We start from the raw sequence: 15,788 nt of genomic DNA, 5'->3' as shown, positions 1-15,788 counted from the left end.
ATACATTTAATAACTCGCTACCAAAATCTCACAGAATAAATTGCGGAGAACTATTCATTTTTCACTTCTCTCAGTATTTCTTTCCATTCTTAACCCTTTCCTATTCCTTCAAACTTATTTTCATCCGGAATTGTAAAATTGATGCGCAGCAGAGCTTTATTTTTCACTTTTTTTTTTAACCTTTTAAAAGAATTTTGAAAGGAATACTGATAAAATTTAGACTCTGCAGAGGTGATCTCCATGCAATATCTTCTGTAGTCTGGGGAAAAGTATGTGCAATAATTGTGATAAATTCTTGAAAGGATGGAATTTTAATTTCTATTAAAAAAACCACACCAAACAAGCAGGTGTCTCTTGATGAGAGATGCTGTGGCAGTCTCCTGGCACAAAATGAGCACTTCCTGCAATATGTGGAAAAGCTTGAGTGCAAGCCCAAGTTGTCTGTGTGCTGGATCCTTTTGGTGCTTCTTGACCAAAACTGGAAAGAGCAAGATGCACCTCCCTCTCCTTGATCCTGCTTTATCATTGTGGAATTAGACACCTTCATTTGTCTAAAATAAGACAAAATTCTTCCCAGTGATATCTGTTGATTAAAATGAGCTTCTGATCTAAGCCAATCTGTAATTAAAAGTGAATGTGCATGAATGCAAAAGATGCAGTATTTTTGAGGTGTCTTGAGAGCATTGAAAACTATGGTAAAGCCAAGCTCAGTGGAAATAATCAGCTGTGGTTGATGGGATGTGTCAGAAAGCACCAGAGGAGTGATGAGCCGTGGGCCAGCCTATGGCACAGCATCTGGCTATAAAGCACTCCAGTGAGATGTGCTAAGGGAGTAGGGAACCACCACAAAAGTGATTTAAGTTTCACAGGAAATATTAGAAAAATTTTGCTTAATCTTTCTTTTTGATGGTGTTGTATTCTGTATAGCTGCAATGGAATATTTCCTCAAAAATTGTTGGAATTGGAAGGCAACTTGGAATCTGTGTCAATATTTTAACCATACTGAATCAAACCTGTTTGCTGAGTCAACGGAAGGGTACACCACGTAATCCTTGCATGAGGTACACATGTAATGTACACAGGTTTACATACATAAGTATAAATGCTCACAAATATAAAGGTTTGTCTATGAGGAGGGATAGAAATCAAATCGAGAGATGAAAGAGTTGACATTTTCAGCACTCTGTGACCATAAAATGATGTTTCAAATGTAGCAACGTCTATTTTGGTGGATTATCAACTATTTTGCTATGTTGACCAGATACAGCTTTCTAATAGATAGGAAGCACAGACATTTGTAGATATTTGCCTTAAACTGTAACTGAAAATTAGAAACATAGACCTACTAAGATTATTAATCAAACCTTTTAGCTATCATCTAATACTTCATGAACAATGTTTGAGATTGTAGACTTTGAGTGTAGATGAACACCTTTTGGTCTAGTGATGGTAGAGATATAGATGGTAGAGAACCATCTACAGAGATTCCCTTCCATATTGCACGTCATCAGATGTAAATTAAATATGCTTACACCTTAATCAGCAAACCGGAAAGAACAACTCATCTTACTAAACTACGATGACTTAAGCCAAAAAAAAAAAAAAGGAAAAACTTGAGGCTCTCTAGTGGAAAATCCATTCTTGTGTGAACTGAGCAGTTCCAGAGGTTACTGCTGCCTGTTCAGCCATATTTGTTCTGCTTGAGACCTGACCACTGGTGTGAATGTGATACATGCAGGTGGGCTGCTCCCAGTGCCCTGTATGAATGTGTGTGAGACTCTGACTTTTGCTAGGAAATAGCCACAATGGGAGAAGATACCTAATGATTTGTGCTTGTTTCCTTAGTGACTATCAAGCTTTCCTCTTGAGATTATCCCTGTTTAGAGTACTTGAGCTTGATTTGATTTAATATCAGGTTTACTATGCTATAAGTCTAAAAAAGAGCAACGGAGTAAGATTGGAAATAACATCTGTGGGCAAAATCCCTGAAATGAATGGGAATAATTCCAAAAAGCTCTTGTGGTTTTTGGATCAATCCTCACTCTATAAAGCATAGGAGGAAATTGGCATGTGCATCCATTTGTCTATGCAGATGTCTATTTCTGAATTCATGAGAAACAATTGTACACATAAAAACTATTTTCTCCTGCAAATAGGGGTTACTGTGCATATGGATTTTAGAGGAGTTTTACAAAAATAGTCCCTTTAATAAGATAACCACTAGCACCTCCTATTTCAGTATTGTTCTTCTGGAAGAATAATTGCTGCCAGAGTTACCTAATAGTTGTGAAATATTTCTGAATATTAATAGTTGTAGATTACATAAAAAATCTGTAAGAAGATAGAAGAGAGAGTGATTGAGTGATAAACAGGAAGTATCAGTTAAAAGCTTAATTATTTTATTAGCATTAATATCTTTTAGATTTAGTTGCCTAAAAGCATAAGGATGAGCCTCTAGACATCTAGACTCTCTCAGGTCAACCAGACCTGTTAATACATCACTACCTGGGCTTTAGGGAAGTTGTTGTAAGACAGGTCAGTAAGCCATCTAGTGGGACATAGCTTCCTTTTGGAGTTGTTTTCTTTCCCTCCAACTAGCTAGAGTTCTCAGTAATTCTACCTTCCTTTTTAAGATGCACCTAATATTATTAATTTTCTCTGGCATATTTACTGTTATACAACATTTTTCTATCAATCAGCATATGTTTCTGTGGACACCTTATCTTGCAGAATGAGGCAAGTAAAAGGGGAATGGAGAAATCATCAAGAGCACAGATCTTAGTTTACTGGATGTGGTCTTTGGTTTATCGTCATTGCAATGTGGGAAGCTGAATCATGCATAACTGATCATCCTGATTTTTTTTTTTTTTTTGGAGCTACCACTTGGATAAAAGAGTCACCTGGAAAATAAGTTTTGCTTTTTAGTCTTAGTGACAGGGAAGTCCTGCACCACTTCAAGGTCAATGGAAATAACAAGCAATCTGCGTGAGGCGGATTCCCCCCGTAACTCCAGGGAATGTTTCTGGCCTAGGACAGCAAGCAGCTCTGGTGCCTTGGTTCACCACTTGTTGCTGACTCCGCTGTGGCAGGGAGGAGAAACCGCTGGTACTACAAGGCCTGAGAGTATATGTGCACTCAGATCGAAAGGTCACACTGCGTGTGTTGGTGGATGGAGGTCATAGGACAACTGAGCCCCAGTCACTGAAAAACACATTTTGCTTGGCTTCAAAATCTGCAGAATTGAAATGAAACAGTATCTTTTCCTAAAAGAGCTCCCAGCTGCAATGGTTGAATATGCCGATCAATGTGCAGATGATACATTTTTCTTTGTGTAATGCCTTCTCTCCAAAAATCAGAACAAAGAGAGGCTTTATATATCATTTTCTCTATATATTTGCTGGAAGCACAAAGACCGTGTTGCATTTGTCATGCAGGCTGACAGAAAGCATATGGATGAAGGTATTCCTTCTTGCAGGCAGTCATGTTCAGATGACAGGACACGAGAAAAATGGCCAGGCTGTTCCAATTTTTCACACTAGCTGCATTTGGCGTTTAATGACACAATTGTAGCAAATTGGTTCTATTACACTGAATAGAGAAAGATGTTCTATTTCATACTGTTTGGAATGTCTGCTTATTTATATTTAACATTGCAGGGACAGACTAGAAACCCTTTTTCACATTAGTGCGAGCTTAAAAGTTGCAGAAAAATAGCAGATGCTCTGCAATGTAAAAAACCGTCCAAACAATTGCTTTGTGACTTGTACATTCAGGGAGCCAAAATGACATGGATGATCCCAAAAAGGCAGAGGAGATCAGATGTAAAAATTGATGCAAACAGCAATGCTGAACATCAGGCTGGTTCTCATTGAGGATCTGGTGCAATGCATCCCTCAGTTAGTTTCCTGGCTGTGTTTAGTAAAAGTTGCACTTCTTACTTGTTTTCTGCTGTTTGGGTAACTTCCGTATTTCAGTTTTTTTTCCCCAGTGCTTGTAATTGTATGCATGCAAGTCAGGTAGCTTCCACTAACTAACTCTTAACACCACTGGAATTCAAGTCCAGTTTCCACAGCCCAAATGCATGCTCAGTTGAAATAAATGGAGTGAAGTGGGTTCAGATCATCCCCTTAGCCTACCTAGGTTCTGCCTTCAAAATATCTTTTTCATACTCAAATGTATTGATAATCGAGTCTGCAATACTTAAACTGTATTGTCTTAATCCAAAAGAAAGCCTTGTGTTCTCAGCTCTTTGCTATTGATGTTGATAGTGAAAGCACTAAGGGGTAAGATAAGATAGATATATAGGACAGCAAGACAGCTTCAGTAACTCAATTATGCAGTACATTAAAATTGGCAGTAGCTCCCATGGGTGCAGGGATATGAGGAACCTGGCTCTCTGAGATAGATAGGTCCCTGTGTAAGACCAACAGTGATACTATAAGCCATTCTAGACTGGTCTTAATTACATCCTAAGCCTTTCCTAATAGAAATTGGAGCAAGCATGTTTTCCCCATAGAATATACTATCTGTTCATCTCTGCAAATGCTCCGTGCCAGAAAGCAAGCCAGTGACAAGCAATCTTCCAACATGCTTAGTATGATATCTGTCCCTCTATTGGTACTGATAAGAATAGGTAACGTAACTCTAGCACTGACACTGCAAAATAAAACTTGGCAATAGTTACTTAGGTTAGTAGTTCTTATTTGTGTAGGAAATAATGTTGAGGAATGTCAGAAATATTAGTAGCAAGGCAAAAGACACTTCCCTTCTTTGACATCTTCTGCCTTTCATTCCATTCTGTAATACTTGGGGTGTGTGGTTTGTGATTTATTCACTCCCTAACCCCCACTGTTTCCTTTTTTTTTTTTTTTTTTTTTTTTTTTTTTAGTGCTTTCTCTGTGTGGAAACTTAATGCAGTCCACAGAAAGAAAAGAAATTACAGGAAGCTGTTGAGTTAATGTCAAGTGCATTGCAAAGTTACAATCCAATGCAAAATGAACGTCTCTAATATGATATAAAAGTCTGAATTATGTTATGCCATATGGATTGTACCGGCAAACATTTATCTCATCTGTCCTTGGCTTTCTAAATCATTGTGGAAGTAAGCTCAAAAATGCCCTTTTTCCTCTCTTTAGCTGTTGTTTTCCACTGAACAAATATTTTTTCAGTATTTGTTATGTTCTGGATAGCCAATGGTCTGAAAGCTCTGGGAATTGAGAGATAGGAAGCTTTCCTTAGATTCAATCGTGTTGCATGTGGAATGGTTACCATGCTAACTCAATATAATACTGTAAATAACCTGTGTGGGATTATGGTGCAGTGACAGTAACAATTCTGAAAGTGTGAAAAATTTCACACAGGGAAGCTCAAGCATCTCAAGTTGTTTGGCCCGTGGGCTTTATAACAGTCAGTCTATGACATGATCCTTGAAATGTGGTAGCACCTATCTATAATAGATGTCAAAACCAACACGCTCAGCAGCATGTTAATATTGTAACTAGGAAGATGTCATCAAGTGGTATGGTGAGAAATAATGCTGACAGCACCCAAGCATGCCCACTTTCCCTCAGATGATAATGGCTTCACAGAACACAGCGAGGAGACCATAAGGGTCAGCAGTGCAGCGTGTGAGCATTTTTACCTTTCGTTCTCTTCTGTGTATGACTTCAAACCAGACCAAAACAGCAACATTTGATTAAAAGCGTAGGCCTGATAGCAACTGCAGTACTATATGCTTAATTATTATTTCTGGATTTTTTCCATCTTAAGTTTGAGGGAGTAACTTTTTGAAAATCTATGATTTGAATGGACTAATTCAGATAGTCTACAGGATTGCCATACATGTTCTGTTTTGGTTGGTTTTCTCTTTCTGATAGAATTGCTATTTATTTTAATATAACAGTTTTGGATTGATTTAGCTGTCTCTAGTAGTAGATGGTGGCAATTTTATAGGATCCTTCATGTACAAAGGACAAAAATCTCAGCTCTCTCTTCCATGTTATTTTTTTCTGATTTCATGGAATACTATAAAATCTATGTTAGCACTCCTCTGTGAAAACCTTTAAACTAACTGGGCATTAAAATTATCTCAAACAATTTATTTTTGTCCTATATGTGCCAGTTTTAAATTAAAAGCTTTCAGAATAACTATTTTACTAAAAATGTGGTAGAAAAAAAGCTTTGAGAAATCTGTGCTTTTGGAGGTGACCTTTTAATATAACTGCAATATAAGTTCTGTCACTCAGCTTCTGACAAAAACCCAGAGAAAAGTATGACGTATATATAATTGTCTGAGAAAGTCTTACCTGGATTTTAAGTGATAGTTGACAGCTCAAATTGGTATTTTAATATTAGAGACTGTATTTCAATCTTAGAAAATATTGAAAACACAGAGCTGTTGATACCAATAATTCTATTTCTTTGGCTTACACAGATCAAGTTCCTCCATTTTCCAAACTGTTTTCAGATCAGTTAAGCTTATGAGAGTGTCTAAACCAATAATGTAGGAACAAAAACTTGCAATTTTTTTGTTTTTGTCTTATAGTCTGCATATAATTGTCTCATTGTTGTTCCAGGCTGAATTCCTTAAAAATATTAAGACAAATGCTAGTTTGGAAACTTAAATACTCTTGAGGAAGATGGAGTGCTGTGTGACACTTCTTGAGTAATTGCCAAAATCTTGAGAGTCACTTGATTCAGTGTGAGTGAGCTATGTTCACCATTGTTGTATTAATGCTTACACACCAGCTTAGAGGATGGTAACTAACAAAAAATCTCATGCAAGAAGTGATTGCCAGTTATTAGTAGTAAGAAGCAAATTTGCTTTGTATTTGTTCAGACAAACACAGTGATAATATTTACGTATGCAAACAGTCAGGGTCTGTGTTCAACAGCAAAGAAAGAGTCCTTAAATCCCTGATGGATAACTTATAATATGTGTCCTGTTTGTATCCAGTCAAAAAACACTGTCTTGCTGGAGCTAAAACCCATGAAAACAATACAGCAAAATGGTAACTTACAGTTCAAATTATCTGGACAGACACTAAATGGATTATGTTTAACTTTGTACAAACACAAGGTAGCACTGTGAATGTAAAGCATGGCTTACAATGCCCTACATTTTAATAGCTCTTCTCAATGTGTGTCTGATGAAATCAAAAGCGTTCCTTAAAAGATTACTCGTAATGTAAACTTTGAAGCCCATCTACTTTTTAATGAAATCTAATCCAAGTATGTTACCATTAAAAAATTGTCCCTAAGTGGAAAAGAATTTGCACTTTCTGCCGCTTGTATGTGATGGGAAACAAAGGTGAAGACTCTGAATTCAGGAATCAATCATGCATTCTGGCTTGGGCAGGATTGTAAGGGGGATTCTGAAGTACTATAGGGGATATTAAGAGATGATTTGGGGTTAAAATATTATTGATTATGGGAAAAAAACCTCACTGTGTGTTTATGAAAACACAGGCTGTAATGATAAAATAGAGAAAACAAAAATTATTGTTGTATCCTAAAAGTGGGGAACTGACTGCCTTTCAATTGGTATAACAAAAATAAGATTAAATGAATTATAAAAGGAAATTAATTCTGTATTCTAATGCCACAAGATACAATCAAGTCCTGATAATAACTTCCATAGCTCATGATAACAAAACAGAAGCATGCTCAGGTGTATTTGTAGCTTTACCACTATGGCTGTGACCCACGTATGAGCCACGGCTGATAGAAACTTAGGGCAATTACCTTATGCCAGTCAGGGTGTTTCCTGGCATAGAAATACTGTACTAAGGCATGGGTCAGCTTCCATTTGATTACCATTAGCAGTCACCTCAAAAATAATGTGTATCGTACCACTGGACTGAGCAAACCTTCACACCACCAGGAACAGCTCCTGTCCAAGTGGAGATGACCCCTCTGAAATGTTCAGCTACTGAGGTGGTTCAGCATTACCGGCTGTGGGTGTTTCTGGGCCCTTGAATTAAGTGTGACTTATGGGTGAGAGCTGCTGCTGGGTGTGAGGGAGCCATGATGCTGAACAGCACTGGGTTTTTCCGGCCATGTAGATATGTTGATGGAAGATGGTTCTGATAATATTTTTTGCATAGCTTAGTACCAAAACTCCAGCTGCTGTATGTCATGATAAATCTTTTTGTCTAGTGTTAGCTTTGGCTTTTTGCATTTTAAAATATTTTCCTTCTTCCACTTCTAGCAGAACTATAAGTCCAAGGAATATAGTCTTGAAGAAGACTTCTAGTTGCCAATGAAAAATATATGCTAAGTTCCATACAGGGGAAATGAAAGAACTGAAGATTACCTTCCGCTACCTATAGTTATGTTTTGCCCAGAATGCATTTTGTCTCTCTCTGAAGGCCTCCCCTATCAGCTCATTTGTACTAAGCAATGTACAAACACCCCATTTTTATCCAGCCAGCTCTTTCTCCCAAAGTTACTGATTTATTTTTTCATTATCATTTCTCGGTGTTGTCATTAGCTTTGAAATGCATTCCAAGCAGTGTGACTTTAGTTACTTCCGTTGTGCATGTTTTTATCAGATGACATGTTTCAGTGAAACAGGGAAAAAGCACTGAGAATAACCAGTTTACTTGATATGTATCAAGTAGTACATTGTTTGCATGAGAGTCCAGCCAGTCTGTCCAGCCTGGATGTATCTCCCTTTGAAAGAAAGTGACAGCAGAGCAGTTCAGGCCACTGATCACCTCCAAATGAGGTTGCTGGAAAGAGAAATCTGAGGTACCTGCCTGTTCTGCAAAACACCTCTGGGATTTTATTTTTGGGGGATGGAGGTGATTTAAGTACTCTACTCTGAAAGATGAAAAATCTGCTGGATATAGTATTTGTCAAGTTATTTGGCTGTGAATCCGCAGGCAAAGTGTTGCTGATCTGCTGTAGGGCCAGCCTCAAGCCCCATGGCTGTGTCACACAGCAGAGCTGTTATGAGCACTTTCAGGCAATTTCATTTCCACAGAACTGCTTGAAATTACACTCTGATTCATCATGGGGAATATAAATACTACAATTACAGAATTAAATGTCAATTTAAAAATTAGCCTCTTTAAATTTCATGGAATTACACCCATAAGATACATTTAATCAGGCATGGCAATTGGCACCCCTTTAGTCTTTTGCCGTGGTTACCACTGCTCGCTGTAGGATGTGCTTTGCTTTATGCTGGGGTCAAGTCTCTGCTGCTCTTCCATTTGGATCAGGACTATTACTGCCTATGAACTGTTCTAGTCAATATCATTCCGAAACAAAGCGATGTGCTTAAATGGTCCGTAAAGACTGATCATCCCCTGAGTACAACTTGATATGTTGTTTCTGCAAAAACATTTGAACAGCTAATCAGTGATCATGTAGAACGTAGCTGGATGGTAAACCACATGCAGACTTACCTCTTCTTGTTCTGCCAAGATGAGAGGGAGGAATTTAAAATATAAAAACATCACCAGCAGAGAAATGCTCCATACATACATAGGTCACGCTCACATATGAAGTAATCTCTTTTCTTTGCATTATTGCTAAGTCAAGTACAAACTTTAAGTAGAAAGGCATATGTGACTGTAGTCTGTTAGTCAATGCTCTCCTTCGATGGTGTTGGAAAACACATAATTTGATTCAATTGTACAGTAATCATGACCAGTGGAATACTACATGCAATATAGTCATCAGTTAGAAAAATACAACATATAAAGTAATCATCACTGACAGAACATACAACACATGATGCATAGTAACTGCTCTCATTCTCTAATTGGGATGCTGAACACATGGAGAAGACAGTCCTAGCTGAGAATGAATCCTGTCCTACTTGAACATCACTGCTTTATCTATATTCCCAGAGTGTGAGGCAGGTGAAGGTAACTTTAGTTATGTTTAAATTGCCTAAGACCTTATTTTGGCTATACTTGAACTTCCTTTTTTTAAATAATAAATACAATTTGGTATCTGTATTTTGAGTTTAAAAAAAAGCTGGAATTAGCTGTACATGTCTGTCATTCCAACAGAAACTCCCGTATTTGACAACATGTAGCTGATGAACGTTCACAGCTAGTGGCATTGTGGATCCCTTCCTTGACTGATTCTTATATTCAGTAAGCAAGCATGGATGACTAACTGACCCTTCTCTGGGAGCTGGTACTGCTAAATACAAGTGGAGAAATCACCATAGGAAGTACTGAATAAATACTGTGTTGAGTACAGGACATGTCTTGCATTAACATTTTTGGCCCATAAGAAATATTAGAGCAACAGTAGGTTTTATTAATAGACAGTCAAGTCTGGTTATTTGTAACCTGTGTCACCTTCCCCGCTTATCTTTTAAAATTTAAAGATGTGATTTCACTTTGCAGTTGTGATAACTGCAGAATAATCACACCAATCATCAAGTTACTTAAAAATAAATAAATAACACAATGTGAGACAAATCTTATCTTTACTACAAAGGCATGCACAAGTTGCTCTAAATCCTAGCTGGCACTTACTTTAAGCACCAAAAGGCTAAGAGATACTCAATCACCCTGCTCTTCCAATATTCCTTTTACTGACTAATATATTCTGGACAGGCACTGCGGAAGGATTGGGATGAACCAATACCCGCAGAGCTGAATGACAAGTAGGAACACAACATACTCACCTACACATCCTCCATGAAAATGCATCACAATGAATTGAGGTCTGTGGTGCAGCTGACACACCTGAGGGACAGGATGCCATCCGAAAGAAGCATGGTCAGCAGGTCAAGGGAGGTGAGTCTGCCCCTCTACTCTGTGCTGGTGAGGCCTCACCTGGAATACCATGTCCAGATGTGGAATCCTCAGTACAGGAGAGACATGGACCTGTTGGAGTGCATCCAGAAGAGGGTCACAAACATGACCCCAGGGATGGGACACCTCTCCTACAAGGACAGGCTGAGAGAGCTGGGGCTGTGCAGCCTGGAGAAGAGAAGGCTCCGGGGAGACCTGAGAGTGGCCTTTCAGTATCTCAAGGAGGGCTGTAATAAAGAACAGGACAAACTCTTTAGCAGGGTCTGTTGGAACAGGACAAGGGGAAATGGTTTCAAACTATAAGGGGGAAGATTTAGATTGGACATAAGGAAGAAGTTCTTTACAATAATGCTGGCAAGGCTCTGGAACAGGTTGCCCAGGGAGGTAGTGGGAGCCCAATTCTTGGAGGCATTCAAGGTCATACTGGATGGGACTCTGTGCACCCTGATCTAGCTGTAGGGGTCCCTGTTCATTGCAGGGGTGTTTGTCTAGATGACCTTTAAAGATCCCTTACAGCTCAAAAAATTCTATGATTCTACAATTTTCACCCAGCCTAGTATCTTTCCTGATAGTTTATAGCCCTTCAGAGAAAGGAAGCAAAAATACCCTTCTTGAATGTTACCTCTTGCTTAGCATCCTGGCAAAACCAGATTGCAAGTATGCCAAGGTCAAACAAAGGTTTGCTTCCCTGGAAACTCACTGTTTTTCTCCTCTGCACTCCCTTCTTTAAATAGCATGAGAGGTCTCGGACCAGCAGAGCGCAAAGGAGTCACAGCAGGCACATGGGGAGGGAGTCTCTGCTTCCTCAGCTCTGGATACAGCCCAGCCTGACATGATTTGTCACTTTCCATAAGATAACTCAGCTTAAGATATAAATTCCTGTAAGCCTTAAGCTGTGCAGCCGTAACAGTGATAAAGCAGCAAAGAAATGAAGATTTACAAGACACACCTCAGGTGTAAACATGAATAAAATAATCCACACACATACATATCAAGTCAAATGCTGCCTTCTTATGCCTGCTTTAAATTTCCACACAGTTCCAAGTCTGATTTGCCACTCCTTACCAAAAACATGGTCTTGATTGAATGGAAACTTGCTGAAATTTAACAATTCCTATTGCCAGTCAGGATTCCTTCAAATTTGATTCAGAGTTTTTGCTGGCTTGCCTTAGAATTTTCTTCCCTGTGGGGACAGAACATTTGCATAAGTAATTGCATATATATATACCTAAAGCCTGAGGTTTTTGCATGAGGTCAATATTTGTTGCATCCAGTGCATGTCTGTTCCATAAAATAAAGATCGCAGAATCACAGAATTGCAGGGGTTGGAAGGAACTTCTAGAGATCATCTACTCCAATTCTCCTGCTAAAGCAGGTTCCCTGCAATAGGTAGCACAGGTACGTGTCCACCGGGTATTGAATATCTCCATAGAAGGAGACTCCACCACCTCTCAAGGCAGCCTGTTCCAGTGCTATTTCACCCTCATTGTGAACAAATTCTACCGCGCATTTGTGTGGAACTTCCTATGTTCAGTTGTTGGAAATGGAACTTCCTATGTTCAGTTGTCAATGATGGAATCGAGTGTACCCTCAGCAAGTTTGCAGATGACACCAAGCTGAACGATGCAGTCGATACATTGGAAGGAAGGGAAGCCATGCAGAGGGACCTGGACAGGCTGGACAAGTGGGCCCACGAGAACCTAATGAGGTTCAACAAGGCCAAGTGCAGGGTGCTGCACTTGGGCCAGGGCAATCCCAGGTATTTATACAACCTGGGGGAAGAAGTACTTGAAAGCAGCCCTGCGGAGAGGGACTTGGGGGTCCTGGTGGATGAGAAGCTGGACATGAGCCAGCAGTGTGTGCTGGCAGCCTAGAGGGCCAACTATGTTCTGTGCTGCATTAAAAGAGGAGTAGTCAGCAGGGAGAGGGAGGTGGTGGTCCCCCTCTACTCGGCTTTTGTGAGGCCCCATCTGGAGTACTGCATCCAGGTCTGGGGCCCCCAGCACAAGAAGGACGTGGAGCTCTTGGAACGAGTGCAGAGGAGGGCGACCAAGATGATCAGAGGGCTGGAGCACCTCTCCTGTGAGGAAAGGTTGAGGGAACTGGACTTGTTTAGTTTGGAGAAGAGAAGGCTCCAGGGAGACCTCATTGTGGCCTTCCAATACTTGAAGGGAGCATATAAACAGGAGGGGGATCGATTGTTTGTGAGGGTGGATAGCGATAGGACAAGGGGGAATGGTTTTAAGCTGAGCCAGGGGAGATTTAGGTTAGATATTAGGAGGAAGTTTTTCACACAGAGGGTGGTGACACACTGGAACAGGTTGCCCAGGCAGGTTGTGGATGCCCCGTCCCTGGAGGCATTCAAGGCCAGACTGGACGTGGCTCTGGGCAGCCTGGTCTAGTGGTTGGCAACCCTGCACTTGGCAGGGGGGTTGAGACTCGATGATCTTTGAGGTCCTTTTCAACCCAAGCCATTCTATGATTCTATGAAATACAAGGGGAAAAAAATGACCTGTCATAAGGCAGCCTGCTATGCCAGCCAATTTCAGCAGCAAATTCAGTAAAAATAAATAAATAAATAAATAAAAAATCAGGAACGTACCACCATTTAAGCTGTTTTTAAATATCTTCTCCAGGCAATGTTGCCACTCCCCTACTGTGCATAACACACCCTAATGTGTTATCTACATCATTTTGGTGGAAGTAGGTTAGAGAGCAGTACTAAGTGCGGCTACATAAGCAGCATTTCATGGCATGGTAGGGAGAGAGGGACAAAGCATTTAGGTGTCAGTATGGAGAAGGACGGCTCGATGCAGAACAAGTGATAGCTTCTTACCTTGCCTTGACCAATGCAGTGTTGGCCACTAAATGCACGGACTCAAAGCTGTGACCATTCAGTGCAATTCTCAATAAGACTCTGCTCATCACCGTTTGCGTAAGCTCTAAGGATTAGCTACAAAGTTTAGAAATAGTTTGACTGACTGCCAATTTCATCTGTATGCACAGTTTGTATTTACTACTGATCCAGTGTCAGTAACACAGTTGTGGAATGGCACCTGGTAAAACCAACACTGGAAACTAGGAGCAAAAGATATCAAGGAAAAGTTTGCATATTAGTATTTATCTGGTACATCTGATCCATGTTCCAGCTCCAGGATCAGCTGATATTCTAAGTTATGACACTAACTCTAAGTAACAGCATTGCATGGCTTGGAGTCACTCTTGAAGTCTTGCTGTTGTAGGCTTTTTCAGAATACTGCAGTGTCTGAGGTATCTGGTTTCAACTGTCCTCCTAATTAATTCCTAAAAGCTCCCCCCCCCAAAAAGTATAAATGAGCAAATTAATTCCCTCTACATCTCTCTTCTGTTCTCATTTTTCCTGTTGCAAGGCTATTGGCAAGGAACTATGACTTATTTCACGCATGCAATAACATGTTCTGAATGCATACCAAAGTTACTGTTACGTATGTATCAACTCTTCATAAATGTTCACGCATCTCACTAATATATTAGGACTCCAGATTAATTAGGGAAGGTAATATGCACTTAAATTTAAGTGATAATCACAACACCTACTTGAAAAGAATTCATTATGTCTCACACTAAGAGGAGGTTGCCTTTACATATTTAAACCACATCTTAACTTGGGAAATTAAATATTTCAACTTCGCCAAAGACTACCTAGTCGTGTGTAGAGCACTTCCTTTCAAGCAGCAGGAGCAGACATTAACTTGTATCTGTGGGCTTCTTCCCTCTCGATAAACCAGCACATAAATCAAATCATGACACCGTGAGGCAAGTACCCATCCAAGAAAAAAAAATGCAAATTAATGTTTTGCTATCCACTCATCTTGACACTTAGAGGTCACTTAGTTTAAGTTGCCAAAACAAAAGCTATTAGACAATATAATTTATTTTATACCAGTACTTCTAGGCAAGCAGCAAAGCAGAAGAGCTTGTGATGCAGACAATGACTGCTAGGTTGTAATACATCTGATTGGGTCGCTTCACCCTGGGAAAACTGCACAAGTTTTTTGAGAGAGCACATTCATTCAAGAGAAGTAAAATTTCTCATTTATTCAGCTGTGCTTCACTGAATAGCTCACAGTGTCAAGCTCTCATCTACCTCCCATCTATTTCCCTCTTCTTCAGGCTCTCCAATGGTGATGCACTGATCTGCACATCACTTCCAGCTGCTTAGAACTACATAACATTCTGGAGACATTTCCAAATATGACTCTACCTCGAGACTTGGTATAGGCTGGCATCAAGTAAAAAAACATCAGCTGCAAAGGCTACTTACCCACACTGACCTTTCAAAACAACACTCTTTGGCTGCAATCTATGTTAGCAACCTGGCACCCACACCAAGGATCTCCAGGACTTAGGGCTTTGTTGAATGTGGTCTGAGCGTGCTCTGCATCTTGGCAGTTGTTAGCAAAAGAGATCTCTCTCTTTCACTGCCATTAAGAAGCAGAAGTTTCGTCAGACATCATCAATCTACTGGACCTATAGGACTAAAACACAATGCAAAGCACATTGCAGCTGAGTAGAAAATTGTCTGGACAGTTTGGTCCACCTGGTTATTCCATTCTTACACTGGGAAATGTGGATAAATACGTGGTCTCCAGGAGGTAAAACCATATTGCCTCACTGGTGTAAATACTTCTTTCTCTGCCTTTTCCAAAGACAAATTACTGCAACTTTTAACATCCTTTGACTGAAAGTATTTCTTACGTATCTTTTATTAGGGGATGCAATCCTGAGGCACAACAGCAGTAAATGAACGATGCTCCTCCCATAGCAACAGAATTCCACGGATTACCATACAGGTAATTTTTATTGGCATTTAAGTATTAAATTATCTGCTAAGCTGTGTGCCTAACAGACAAATCACATTAATGAGCACATACGCTGGCAAGATGTCACTGAAAGTTCAACCAAATTACTTTGCTTATTCAGAGCTTCAGAAATTAGGGGCATGATTAATCCTCATGGCTCCTA

General features: G+C 39.8%; 1 long non-coding RNA gene across 1 annotated transcript in view; it reads left to right on the top strand.

Annotated features, from left to right (window-relative positions):
* The window catches only part of LOC110400475, a 109,886-nt gene that overhangs the window by 78,439 nt on the left and 15,659 nt on the right, over positions 1-15,788 (top strand). Inside the window, exon 2 of the long non-coding RNA XR_002439875.1 lies at positions 15,536-15,616. This is a non-coding gene — a long non-coding RNA (uncharacterized LOC110400475). The remainder of the gene's footprint in view (positions 1-15,535; positions 15,617-15,788) is intronic.

This window comes from Numida meleagris, chromosome 5 (assembly GCF_002078875.1).
Source record: "Numida meleagris isolate 19003 breed g44 Domestic line chromosome 5, NumMel1.0, whole genome shotgun sequence".
NCBI classification, from domain to species: Eukaryota; Metazoa; Chordata; class Aves; order Galliformes; family Numididae; genus Numida; species Numida meleagris.
Note: the sequence above shows the minus strand (reverse complement) of the source record. Positions and strands in the feature narration are given on the sequence as shown.